Here is a 13,940-nt window from a genome sequence, read left to right as displayed (position 1 = left end):
GGTAAGTAATAGGAGGCCCATGGAACGCATGTGCAGAGTGTGAAATCACACGCGAGATGCGTAACAACGTCTATGGACAGTACAGTTCAAGTTAAAGGTGAGTACGGACAATCCTGACTAGGTAGGACTAAAACGACTGTGAAACTGGACACTAGGACAGTTAAACTACCCTTGAGCACCAAAATGCTCTCGTTACCTCACCCACGGGCTGCGGGTGCATAGGTGTCAAAGTGTGTCGGGTTCTCGCGTTGAAGTCTATGGAGCCTGGAAGAAAAGATGCTGCAGGTGACCAGGAGGAAGATGTCCGGTGCGATCCAAGGGTGGATCGGTGAAGAAGAGGACCTGAAAGCAGAGGGGACAGTGTTCAAAGTCACTAGCCAGTGACCGGTGTGGAACCAGGTGCTGTCGTCGTGATCAGGTGAAGAGTGGACGCTTGACTCTGCAGCCACGTGGACCAGGAGGTGTCTTCGACGACCAGGATGGAGGCACGAGCTGTCCCACGCAGGCTCTCGCTGTCGGCGGTGTCGGATCCGGAATTGGAGTCAACAGGCCTTGGCAAAGGCAACCCACGCGGTGAGTCGAAAAGACATCTGGTGCGGACTAGGAGAGTCCGGGGTGCCCCTCTTTTGGAAGGGAGCAAGGGCCAGTCTGGAGCAACCAGAACAGCAGTGAAGATTCAAAGGTTTGTTGTCTAGAAGGCCACTAGCCAGCCGGCAAGTGACCAGACAACGCGTCGAGCAGCAAACAAGCAGAAGGGCCCCACGCAGATCTCGTGGAAGCTGGAGGGCTGATCTTTGGTGCAGGGGCTGGGGCTTCTCAATCCCCAATCCCCAAAGCACTTGGTCGAGTTTACCTCGGGAGTCGTGCTGGAAGCGAAGTGCAGCTTCTTCCAAGATGGCCGGTCCCACGTATCTCGTCGCACCCACGGGTCTCAGCTTTGCTGTAGATGTAGGTAGAGGTCGGAGAGGTCTGGGAATCCGGGTCTCGTCTGGCTCTGAAGTCTGGATCCTCGAGGGAAGATGACAAAGTGAAGCCGCTGGACGCTTGATGGTGCCTGCAGTTGCAGGGTGGACACCTTGTCCAGAAGGGAGATTCTTCAGTCTTCTGTGGAGCAGAACGTCGAAGTCCAGAGTTTCTTCTTGTAGAATTGTTCAGGATAAGCTAATTTGGAATGGGACCAGCTCCTACCTTTATTCTCCTAAAGGGGGCTGCACTACTGACTAGGTCCCTCCCCTGTGTGGGACCAGGAAGGGGGGTGGCTACACCCCCTATCCTTTTTCCGGTTTCCCACCAGAGCTGGGGCAGGAATGCCCTAGCAACTGGTTTGAACCGGTGTATGCACAGACACCTTGTTTGCCCCAGGCATGTCTCATTCCTTTCAGGCCTGTCCTATCCAATACACAAAATCCTGTCTGGGGTGGTGCTAGCACCTCCCAAGGCAGGAAACCCTTTGTCCAAGCCTCCCTCGCTGGAAGGACTCCCAGCAGCAGGAGGTCAGACTTGTGTCTGTGGTGGCAGCATCCATTTTGTGATGCTGAGGCTCGAGTTAACTTTAACCGGGGTTCACAGTTACATACATGTCGTGTCCCTCTAGAAGGGTGGAATGCTACCCCCGTCACCAGAATTGGCGAGGGGGTAGTATTCCAATTCGTATGACACCTTACTCGATATGTTTTGATAATGTTATGCCAGAGTTAGCATTTAACCGCGAGGTTGATAATGCACTTAAGAGTATATGGTATAGCGTTATCATGGAACAGCTATTAGGACTTGGTTCCGCAAGCTGCAAATGGGCTCAGCTCATGCCAGAGCACCATCTCACATAATTCCAAGCACTATGCCTTCAGGATTGATGAGGCCTTCCATAGGAGTGACTGATAGGAATATATGTGTCCATTTTAGGGTTAGATATAGGTATACTATATCTACAGCAAAGGGTGATTACACCACCTTGCCCCAGCTGTCATGCAGCCAGTTGTGTCAGTTTTAGATGGCCAGCCAGGGGTGGCATAATACATGCTTCAGCCCCTGGTAGGCCCTGCGTACACCTATGCCCTGGGTACAGGGACTGATAAGGTGGCCCAATACCAATTGGTAAATGCACCTAAAGTACATGGTTGTCAATTTAGAGAGAGAACAGCTAGGCTGTGGGTCTGATTAGCAGGCCCACAGCCAGGGAAAGTCGTAAACCAGTGAAGCAAAAAGCAAAAATCTGGGGTGACCATAGGATTGCAGACCCCACTCTCCTACAATGCCCCTCTCTGCCCCCCCAACGGCAGGAAAGGGGGGGGGGAAAACTATGGTAAACACTTTTTATTTTTCCTTTCCTGGGGTGGTGGAGCACTACCTTCAGTGCGCATGACCGTTTGGCACGCCTTCTCACGCCGGCCAAACCGTCATGTGCATTGAAGCCCTCTCCATCCCAGCTGCATTGCTGGGTTGGTGGGAGCAGCCGCAGACTTAGTCTGTGAGCGTAGATCGAGGCCGCGCGGGCCAATCCTGAAGCTGCTCTCATGACCTGAGCGTAGCTTCAGGACTGGCCGCAGGGCATTCTGGGAGCCTGTCCCTGGAGAAGAGGAACAGAAAAGCACCGCGCGGCTGGCAGCCTGCAGGCAAGGTTGACTTTGCCTACCCATGACCCACCCAACACCATTAGTTCACAACACCAGCCGCTACTGATCACGCCTGCTTGCATAGTTGAGTATTTTGACACACAAATCCTGTCGCAGGAGCACAGACAACCAATTTAGCAAGCAGCTGTTACGGTTCATGCTCCGTCGCATTTAGCACTATTTTTGCAGTATAAAATGCATCCTCTGGCCCATTTTGGATGCAACGGTGCATTTTTACTTAGAACATAGTGCTAAATGCTAAGCTGCACTGCTCGCATAGTTCTGCATAAGCTTGTGTAATGTTGTTGTAATTTTGCTTGATTTATGCTACAGCAAAGTATGCAAGTTACGCCCACCCCTACATCCTACTATTCACCTGTCTCCCTTGATCTGCCCACCCCCATGGCCCCACTTGTACCACCTCACCTGTGCCGTATCCCCCCAACCGCCCTTAAATGTCCTTGCACCACAGTGTCCACCTCTCCTCGCCCGCTTGCCTCCTGTTTACTCCTGAAGCCCCCACCCTTCTGAGCAGACCACCTCTCTCCTTGGCACATGTGAAACATTAGCACAGCGGGCCATAAACTGAGGGCCTGGGGGTGTTAACATGGGGTACCTGCCATGGGGGGACACTTTCCTTTGCAGACTCTTCAGTTATGCACCTGGAAGTGCACTCTTTAGTCCTAAGTAATCCAGAGGCTGTAAAACACCTGCTAATGTTTACATGTGAGATTTGTGCAGATTTGCAGGTCTAGCCTTCTCCCTCCCAACCCACAATGCTTCCAGGAGTGTGGGCCTTGTCCAGGAGTGTACCTAAACTGCTGGAACACTCTGACTCTCTTCTGGGGTTGGCCAACTCCTCCTCATAGGTGCATTTTTGCAGACTGTACTGCGCTTTTTTTCATACGGAGTACTTGCAGCCAAGTACTCCGTACGCAAAAAAATGCAGTCCAGTCTGCAAATACTATGTACAAAATAAAAACTTAAAACCTAAGCACAGGGCTTTTAGTGGTGGTCTAAGCACCCCAAGTGTTTTTGGGCGGGCCTCGAAACGGGTCTCTAGGGGGCTCTACTTTCGGGCCTCAAAGGCAGGGTGAACAGACGTCCCGGTTTTTGTTGGTGTTTGGGGTGAGCATGAGCGCGCACTGCTTAAGCAAATCAATCTAATACTTTCCCAGTACCCCTGGCATCCCCACACCAGCTCGATCAGAGGCGCGACTAGAGTGCCCACAACTCCTCGGTAGTGTGCTTTCATCGCACCATTGTGTCAATCAATGGTAACTAAAGTGGAATCATTTAGCAGCTTAAACCACTTCGTGTGAGAAACTGTCTACATTTTGATCTCTTCTTTACTTCTGATCATGGGAAACTTGCTTGTAAAAGTCCAGTCAAACAAAAGTTAGGCATGAAATAATACAAACATGTTTGCACAGAAGGAAATTTTATGTGACCGCATCATAACGAGGATGTGACAGCCATATTTTGCAAGTGTGAGAACAGCAGGCTGATTTCGTGTTCTGCAGCTCTGGCCGGAAGCATCGCCCAGTTGTTTGGAACACCTCAAGCCTCTCGGCGTGTTTACCGCCAGTGGTAGAGCCACCGAGGGGCTATTCAGTGTCCTGGCAACAAGCACCCACTGGCATACCCACGGGGAGACGAAGGGGAGGAGGGAGCATTTTCACTGCTGAACAAAACACCAGTGGGCACAGTAGTAGGAAGTGTGGAGATGCAGGGGCTCTAAGGAGTGAAAAAATTACAAATAATCATTAACATGCTAATGGTATTTTAAAGACCTGTGAAGTACTCTGGTGCGGCTGTGTGTGAGCCCGGGAGGCTGTCTCAGCCTGGGCTGCCACACACAGGGGACGGGGGTGGGGGGGCTCTGAGGAGTCCTAGAGCTGACGGCTTGTCAGAGCAGGGGGTACTGCTACACTAGTTACCTTTATTTAGACCACGCCCCTACTTAGGCCACACCCCTTCGAGGTTTGTCCCACCCCTTTTAGAGCACCCCCAGGTTTTTTCCCACTTAAAGCCCTGCCTAAACACCTGCCTGGAAGGGATTCTCTTCTTTCTGGATACTCATAATTTCATTATCAAAGCCCAAGTAAGTATTTACCAGGAAAACCGTACACTCCACCTATTAAAAATGTTAAATGTGGCTTGGAAATTAACCGCCAGTAAACTCTGGTCTTTTCCTTGCGCGTTTCGGCTCCAAATGAGCCTTGACCACAGGTGAGGCTGCTGGTCTGTGAGGTGACCACGTGCTGGTCTGTATGTAGCGGAGTTGTCACGTGACTACCATAGTTCAAAAGAATACATGTCCCAAAAATGCACTGCTAGTATGCGAAGTTCCATTCCAACTGCAATGTATTTTCCAGGTTTAATGTTTTCACTTTGTACAAATCCGCCACTAAATGGCTCTTTATTTGTCAGTGGTGTTGATGGCTTGTGAATATGGTTCTTTCCCCAAACCTGGCACAATGAAGGTAGTGTACTGATTTGGCATAGGCATGCAGCATATCTTTAACCCTTTCCATGCTGATGACGGAACCGCTCCGTCATCAGCTGCGGTGGCGCTGTGCTGATGACTGAGCGGTTCTGTCATGGCCCTGCCGCTGCGGCGCTGATTTCGCGCCTGCGCGCGCGTTCTATTGAGCGGGCGGGGCCATGACGGAACCGCTCCGTCATGAGCAAAGCCCAACCGCGGCTGATGACGGAGCAGTTCCGTCACCAGCATGCGGCCGCCGCGTGGCCGCCCCGCCCCCTTAGCGCTGCAGTGGAATAGCCGCCGCAGCGATGCGGTTAACAGACTCCAAAAAGAGCAGAATTTATTGCAGACGCTGCTATCGTAGTAACGTTTCACCATTTGAAGTGAGTAAACAACTTAAATATCTGTGCAAACCAGCCCACTGTGACTCGGAGTGGCAGCGGTTTCACATGTACTGAAAGGTAATCTGCAGATTTTAACAGAAATTGTTTCTATCTTAAACGGTCCAAAAGTTACTAAAAACGCAGCAACACGTGCTGCACAGTGGAAGGCCTCTGCATAGGTTCACTAGTTTACTTGCTGTTGCTTATTACTAAATTTGGGAGATTAAACTCTAATGATGCACAACCTATGCCCATACACTGTTAACAAAAGTGAAAATTGGAATCTAATGAATACTATCACAGAATGTACCACATGCTGCATAATTTGCCTTTTCTTGCTGAATAATTTGGTCAGCACTGCCGCATAAATTAGCCCTGGGCTGCCGCATAATTCCAGTGGCTCTGGCTATACTTCAGTTAGCGGCTCACAATTATTGCATGCTAATCTAAAACCAAAATACACAACTTGTATGTTTTGACACATATAATTGCACACTTTTACAGTTTTCCACAAGAATGGTATTCTATTTCTCTACAAAGTATTAATATTGCAGATTGAAGAGAGAAGTGTGGCTCACTGGTTAGAGGCGGCAGACCCTGAAGCAGAGGTCAGACCCGGGACCAGGGTTCAATTCCCGACGCGGCAGGGTCTTGAGCCCAAGTATCCACGGACTCGATAATTCTCGTTTCGGTGCCTACTCGAGTCACAGGTTCACACTCTGCAGCTCTGGGCATCAGCTTGCTTAATCTCCACTACGGCCCCCCCGCGGCGGGATGCCTGGCTTTCACCTTGGGGATGCCCAGTACGGGTATCTCACAGGGAAAAACCAGGACGGGTTCCCAAGGCAAGCGCCGAGATGCCTACGGGTAATCGAGCGCTATATAAGAACGCATAATAATAATAATAAGAGCAACTCGATCAATATTAAATAATGCTCGATAGTGTGGTACCTACTGCTGCTTGCTGTGTGGTACCTACTGCTGCTTGCCGTGACTTTACATATGTTTTTATTTTAATCCCTTGGATGCGTCGGACGGCCAGGGACCGTCCAATGTTACGGTGGGCCTGTGCGGAGGATGGCCGGGGGCCGTCCGAACCACGCCCACCTTTTATTTCGCCCGCATCGCGGCGGAATTTCCGCCGCGGTTAAAGGGTTAAACTGCGTCACTCCACATGCTTGCAGTGATGAAGTGAAGCTGTATCCTACTGTGCTATTTGCTATAATCTGAATACTCACTGAAGGCAGCACGCACAATGGGCCACTTGCAGGGGCGGTGAAGAGGGAGGGGTCAGGGTATTTGGAAGTGGAACAGAGCCGGAGGCCGCCAAATCCCTGCCCGGGGCACCACGCAAATATTTATCCATCCTCAGAGGATTATTATATTAAGGATATATATTGGTGTGGCAGCCCCTGGGGTTTGGTGTCCCTGTGCAGGTGCACAGCTTGCACATGCCTAAGGTCGCCCCTGCCACTTGGCAGCAACAGCTTGCCGACCCACCCATCCATCCCATAATGCTGCTGAATGGACTCCACAGGCCGTCTTTATTGCAGTTTCACTGCCCTGCAGGTTAGCTGTCCCATGTCACTTGGCAGTCCCTGAGGCTCATCTGCTATGTTGATAAGACATTTGATGGGAGAGATATTGCACATTTATTTGCAGCATTTAATGTTTCTGCAAAAAACTACTTGGGTATAACTAGCATGCTCCAGGTAAAAGGTGCAGTCCTTATTCCTATATCTCCTGAGCCTCACTCTTGGTCCCCTGTGTGCTGACCACCAATTTTTTGATTTAAAATAAAAACCTTTTAAAAAAAGATTGCTAACGTGCCTTTAAGCCTCACAATGGTTGGTGCTTGCCAACTGAGTCCACAAACATACAAACCATAACCACGGGTAAAAGACATTGTCATTTACAGCGCCAATAGCATGAACTCCAGCAAATTCAAGACCGATAGCATTGCAAATGCTTGTTCTACTCACTTGTAATTTGACTCTTACTGATTGAAAGTATATAGTGTTTCTCCTGTATTTTTACTCTTGGTGATTGAAAGTATATAGTGTTTCTCCTGTATTTTGACTCTTACTGATTGAAAGTATATAGTGTTTCTCCTGTATTTTGACTCTTGGTGATTGAAAATATATAGTGTTTCTCCTGTATTTTGACTCTTACTGATTGAAAGTATATAGTGTTTCTCCTGTATTTTGACTCTTGGTGATTGAAAGTATATAGTGTTTCTCCTGTATTTTGACTCTTACTGATTGAAAGTATATAGTGTTTCTCCTGTATTTTGACTCTTGGTGATTGAAAATATATAGTGTTTCTCCTGTATTTTGACTCTTACTGATTGAAAGTATATAGTGTTTCTCCTGTATTTTTACTCTTGGTGATTGAAAATATATAGTGTTTCTCCTGTATTTTGACTCTTACTGATTGAAAGTATATAGTGTTTCTCCTGTATTTTGACTCTTGGTGATTGAAAGTATATAGTGTTTCTCTTGTATTTTGACTCTTGGTGATTGAAAGTATATAGTGTTTCTCTTGTATTTTGACTCTTACTGATTGAAAGTATATAGTGTTTCTCCTGTATTTTGACTCTTGGTGATTGAAAGTATATAGTGTTTCTCTTGTATTTTGACTCTTGGTGATTGAAAGTATATAGTGTTTCTCCTGTATTTTGACTCTTACTGATTGAAAGTATATAGTGTTTCTCCTGTATTTTGACTCTTGGTGATTGAAAGTATATAGTGTTTCTCCTGTATTTTGACTCTTGGTGATTGAAAGTATATAGTGTTTCTCCTGTATTTTGACTCTTACTGATTGAAAGTATATAGTGTTTCTCTTGTATTTTGACTCTTGATGATTGAAAGTATATAGTGTTTCTCCTGTATTTTGACTCTTGGTGATTGAAAGTATAGTGTTTCTCCTGTATTTTGACTCTTACTGATTGAACGTATATAGTGTTTCTCCTGTATCTTGACTCTTGGTGACTGAAAGTATATAGTGTTTCTCTTGTATTTTGACTCTTACTGATTGAAAGTATATAGGGGCCGATTAGGATGGCGGACGGACTTGCGTCCGTCCGCCACCCCTGAGTAGGAGGGACCGTCCGCATGGGCAGCGGCGGTCCCTCCATGGCAATTAGGATGTGACCGCCAGGGTGGCGGTCACATCCTCTATTTTTAACATTGCGGCGGGTGCAGCTTCAAGCTGCACCCGCCGCAATGTTAAAAATGCATGTGTTGCATTTACATGCACAAAGCGGCAGGCACCGCACGGTGCCTGCTGCTTTGTGTACGCAAATGCAGGGGGGTACCATAGGTACCCCCCATGTGCACCCCCCACCCCCATTCACCCAGGGGGCCCGCAACGGGCCCCCAAAGTGAATGTCCGTATGCGTTTCCATGGCGGAAAAGCCGCCGTGGAAAAGCATATTTACACAAACATCATAATATGGCGGACGGTGTCTCAGACACCGCCTGCCATGTTATAGCTTTTCCGCCGCGGTCGGAAGCCGACCGAGGCGGAAAAGCGGCGGACGGAATTCCAGACCCACCAGCCATCCTAATTTGGCGTTGGTCTTTGGAGTCTCCGCCGCGGTTTTTCCGCATCCACCAGGCCGGCGGACACTTCTGCCGGCCCGGAGGATGCGGAAAAACCGCCATCCTAATGAGGCCCATAGTGTTTCTCTTGTATTTTGACTCTTGGTGATTGAAAGTGTATAGTGTTTCTCCTGTATTTTGACTCTTGGTGATTGAAAGTATATAGTGTTTCTCCTGTATTTTGACTCTTACTGATTGAAAGTATATAGTGTTTCTCCTGTATTTTGACTCTTACTGATTGAAAGTATATAGTGTTTCTCCTGTATTTTGACTCTTGGTGACTGAAAGTATATAGTGTTTCTCCTGTATTTTGACTCTTACTGATTGAAAATATATAGTGTTTCTCCTGTATTTTGACTCTTACTGATTGAAAGTATATAGTGTTTCTCCTGTATTTTGACTCTTGGTGACTGAAAGTATATAGTGTTTCTCCTGTATTTTGACTCTTACTGATTGAAAATATATAGTGTTTCTCTTGTATTTTGACTCTTACTGATTGAAAGTATATAGTGTTTCTCCTGTATTTTGACTCTTACTGATTGAAAGTATATAGTGTTTCTCTTGTATTTTGACTCTTACTGATTGAAAGTATATAGTGTTTCTCCTGTATTTTGACTCTTACTGATTGAAAGTATATAGTGTTTCTCTTGTATTTTGACTCTTACTGATTGAAAGTATATAGTGTTTCTCCTGTATTTTGACTCTTACTGATTGAAAGTATATAGTGTTTCTCCTGTATTTTGACTCTTACTGATTGAAAGTATATAGTGTTTCTCCTGTATTTTGACTCTTGCTGACTGAAAGTATATAGTGTTTCTCCTGTATTTTGACTCTTGGTGACTGAAAGTATATAGTGTTTCTCTTGTATTTTGACTCTTGGTGATTGAAAGTATATAGTGTTTCTCTTGTATTTTGACTGATTGAAAATACACCTCTCCCTCCTTTGCCCTCTTGCAGGCAGTTCCTGCTGCTGACCCCGGCACTGCTGAAGGCCAACACCACCCAGACTATGTGCGTGTTTCTCGGGAGGGCGGAGAGGCCCGCTCCGTTGACCGTGACCCTGGACCACGCCAGCTTCCAACTTGACGTCCTCAAGGAGACCGTGCCCGCGGGGAAGCCCTTCTTCAAGTGTGCGGCGTTTACTGTAAGTCTGCTGGGGGCAAAGGTCACGCGCTGCTTAGTTCTGCAGGTCCTACGGCGTCCGCAGGTCCTGTGGCCTTGCTGCTGCGCTTACTTTACGCATGGTGGTTCCTTTACGCACTGGTTGGTGGAACTCTTGTTCAGCCAAGCAGCCTGCAAGGGGTGGCTGCTTTACATGAAACATGGCTGCTTCCTTGACCATGTTAATTTCCTCCCGTCTTTGGACCCTTTGCGTTCCTACACCGGGTCGGACTGGGATGGAAACATAGGCTCGGTGTCACCAACATACTAGTGGCCTCCGTCTGCATATTGGGTAGAATGAAAAGTGTCCCAGTCTGTAGCAAAGCCAGGCGTCTCCAGACTGAACCTGCCAGGCAGTCAGTACCTCTGCCATTGTAACTTTGGGTGCACGAGGAAGCGACCACAGCCCTTCTGTCCACTGTGCCACATCGAGACAGCTGCAGGTGGTGCTTCAGGTGACCCTGGGTAACGGGCACTCCAGTGCTTAATTTGAGCAGGTGGGGCCAACGGGCACTGATTTTATGTAGACCTGCACTTATTTCTAGTCATCAGACATTGACCCACAGCAAGAGAGAAAGGTTCACAAGGGGGAGATCAGGAGGACGAGAGATTGTAAAACTGACAGGAGAGCGCAAGGACAAACTACCAACTGTGCGAGAGGGTAGAGGGGCAGGAAACGCCTAGTGGATGAAAGAGGCAGGAGGTGGAATTGTGGCTGGGAAGCCCTGATATCCGGCACCCTGATGGCGCTGGCTTCGGAGCACTAATTGGGCCCCAGTGTTCTTTTACAAATAAAGCACAGGGTCCCTGCCAGACATGGTTGTATGTCGGAACCACGCAGGCATTTGCCACGCCTACCATAACGTGGCACGAACCACAAACTCATCTTTACAACCCATTCCTTTACCACAAGTCCTTACAATGACTTTCCTTACGAAAAGCTCTGGACTTTATAATAGCGTAATTTACTATTCCAACTCCAGTCTGCGCAACAGTAGGGAAGGTGTTGGGCTTGAATCCAACAACTCTGTCCTTCAGGTAAGTTGTTGTATAGACTTGCGTGGTAAAGGTATTCTTTGTAAAGAAGCATTTGTGCTTCGGTCCACTTTAAGGCACAGCGTGGTTTGAGCCACGATGTAAACACGGTTTCCCTCCGGGGAGCTCAACCTCATTGGGTCAGGACCGAGCTGAACAGTCTGGAACTTGGAGAAGGTGTGGGCAGCACCCAAGGTGGGTTGAATGACACCCAGTGGGTTTGGGGGTCTACGAGCCACAGGTGGAGACAGGATGGCGGGGGGTTGGCCCCTGGACTGAGGGGTGAAGTAGGTTAAGTCTCAGTGCAATTGTCGAAGAAGAGTTGTGGGCACAGTCAGTGTGTCCCGGTTACGGAAGGGGGGAGGGGAGAAGGGGGGGTTTACCCTTCTTAGAACTACTCTTTGGAGCTTTTAAAATGACTGCTCGAATTTACCAGTGAACTGGGACATCTTAATGACTTTGCTGGCCAAGGACCAAATTTATTTTTGGCCTCCTGTTCAGAACAGCTATGAAATTATGATCTAGTCTCACCGCTTTCATGCCCTTATGGCCAGGGACAGTCCAGAGGACACTGGTCCAAGTTCTAAGTGTTTCCAATAAATACTCTGGGATGGGGACCCATAATTGGGTTTCCATCTAATACTCTGGTATAGGGAACAGTAATTACAAGGGCTCCTGTCGGTTGAGAAGTACACAAAGTGTATATAGTTTCTGAGCCGCAAGGATGTAATTTCATCAATTGATCTCTCATATAAAGGGAGCGGTTTGAAACTGATCAACTCTGTTAAGGTACCTTTGCTTTCACGGATAGCCTCCACGCATACTCCCAATATATTGATATAATATCCATTTTTTAAAAGGAATTAGATTCCTCTGGATATGGCCAAAGCCTCTCTAGACCAAATTTCTCCAATGCAGGTTTGGCCTGCATAAGCCATGGCAATTTTTGGCCACTGGACCGAGCCAGCAGATCACTCTGAAGTTCTCTAAGGTCTTAGAGCAGTCGAGGGCCAAAGTCTGTGCCAGAATAACAGGGGCCTATATTCAGCTGTTGAGGCAGTCCTTTTAAGAGCCATGTCTAACTGCAGGGGGATCAAGGGCATACTCTGGGAAGGCAAAAAGGATCTCATCTGCTTTCTGCCAGTCTATGCTACGATTCATGTGTCTCCAAATCTGAGCGGTAAAGACTACTTCCATTGTCTTAACATTATAGATCTTTAATTCAGGGCAGCCCTCTTACAATTTGTTTTCCTGCAGATCTTTAGTAATCTTGTTATACTGCAGCAAGGAAATGTGATTCTTGTACTTGCATGGGCCAGACCAAGTTGAATGTTAATCTTAGCACCAGATAGCCTAAATTGGATACTTGTTCTATGGGATCATTGCAAAACATATAGACTACATTTGCAGTTTTTGGTCTTCGGGGGAGGGATTAAATATCTCTTTTTGTTTTTTTTAATTTATTTTTATTTTATTTTTTTAGAACTGCGCTCCTTGCAAAAGCTATTGAAAATATTTAAGAACTGTTGTAAACAATTCTTAGATTTCAAGATCAACCAAGGCATCATCCGTTAAGTGGTTACTCTCCTTACTACTACTTTTGGGGAGTCGCAGCAATCCTTGTCCTGCCGCTCCAGGACACAATCCTGCCTCACCCAATGCATAGCCCTTATAGGATCGTTAAGTTGGCCCTGGTCTCCTTGTCTCCCGCCGCAACCCTAGCATAATTATCTTCATGTAACCGAACAAGGATTGCCAGTAGTTTGGAAGGGATATCTGTCTTACCTAAAACTGTCCAAAGCTTTGCTCTCTGGACTAAATCAAATACTGCACACAAATCAACAGGGGCAACCTAGTCAGCCTTTGTTGATTGCTACGCTCTTCCATAAAAAGCGATTAAATCAAAAAATCTGGTCAACCGTACTAATGCCACTTCCAAGCCCCGCCTGAAAGTCAGATAATACCTCGTTGTCCTAAATCCAATCCTGAAGGTGCATGATTACCTGCTTGCAAAAAAACTTCTGAGAGGCATCCAATAAAGTAATCTGCCGGTAATCGCTCGACACATTATACTGTACCCCCTTATAGACTGGTATGATCTCTACATTATACTAAGAGGCAGGTATCTTCATACATTTTAATCAAGACTTTAAAAAATGGTTCATGCAAGGACCCCAGACATCCGGATGAACCAGAAAAAGCTCATCGGGGATTGTATCGGAGACCTGGGGCATTTGCTGGTAAACCAGTCCCGAGAGCCTGCACAGATTCCCTGATATTAAATTCCAAGGTATGATGGTTCTTGAATTAGGCTGCCAGCAAGTGATCCATCCCAACCCAAGTTGGATCCTCTGTACAAGAATACAAATTGCTAAAATGGGTTACCCAATCCTGGAGCTGAACAAAATATTTCACTTCCTTCCTAGAGCAATTTTCTCTTAATGCCAGGGTTTCCAAAATCCCCTTCTCTTTAGTGCTCACGGCGAGGAACAGGTCTTCAGAGAGTAAATTCTCCTGGTACCTCGTGGCTCTTCCCTTTCGTAGTTTGCTCCGCAGAGCACAAGCTCAAGACTGTTCTTGGATTCGGCTGCAGTTATTGGCCCTGTTTTGGCCAACATACAAGGTCTGGGATACCATGTACGATTCTTGGTGACGCGCT

General features: G+C 47.2%; 1 pseudogene across 1 annotated transcript in view; it reads left to right on the top strand.

Moving 5' to 3' along the window:
- LOC144770899 (alpha-2-macroglobulin-like) overlaps positions 1–13,940 on the top strand; it is a 198,468-nt pseudogene that overhangs the window by 16,229 nt on the left and 168,299 nt on the right. The window contains exon 2 of the transcript XR_013599063.1: positions 10,043–10,229. The product of XR_013599063.1 is annotated as an alpha-2-macroglobulin-like (transcript). The remainder of the gene's footprint in view (positions 1–10,042; positions 10,230–13,940) is intronic.

This window comes from Lissotriton helveticus, chromosome 7 (assembly GCF_964261635.1).
Source record: "Lissotriton helveticus chromosome 7, aLisHel1.1, whole genome shotgun sequence".
Taxonomy (NCBI): domain Eukaryota; kingdom Metazoa; phylum Chordata; class Amphibia; order Caudata; family Salamandridae; genus Lissotriton; species Lissotriton helveticus.
This window is presented reverse-complemented; position numbering and strand designations above follow the sequence as displayed.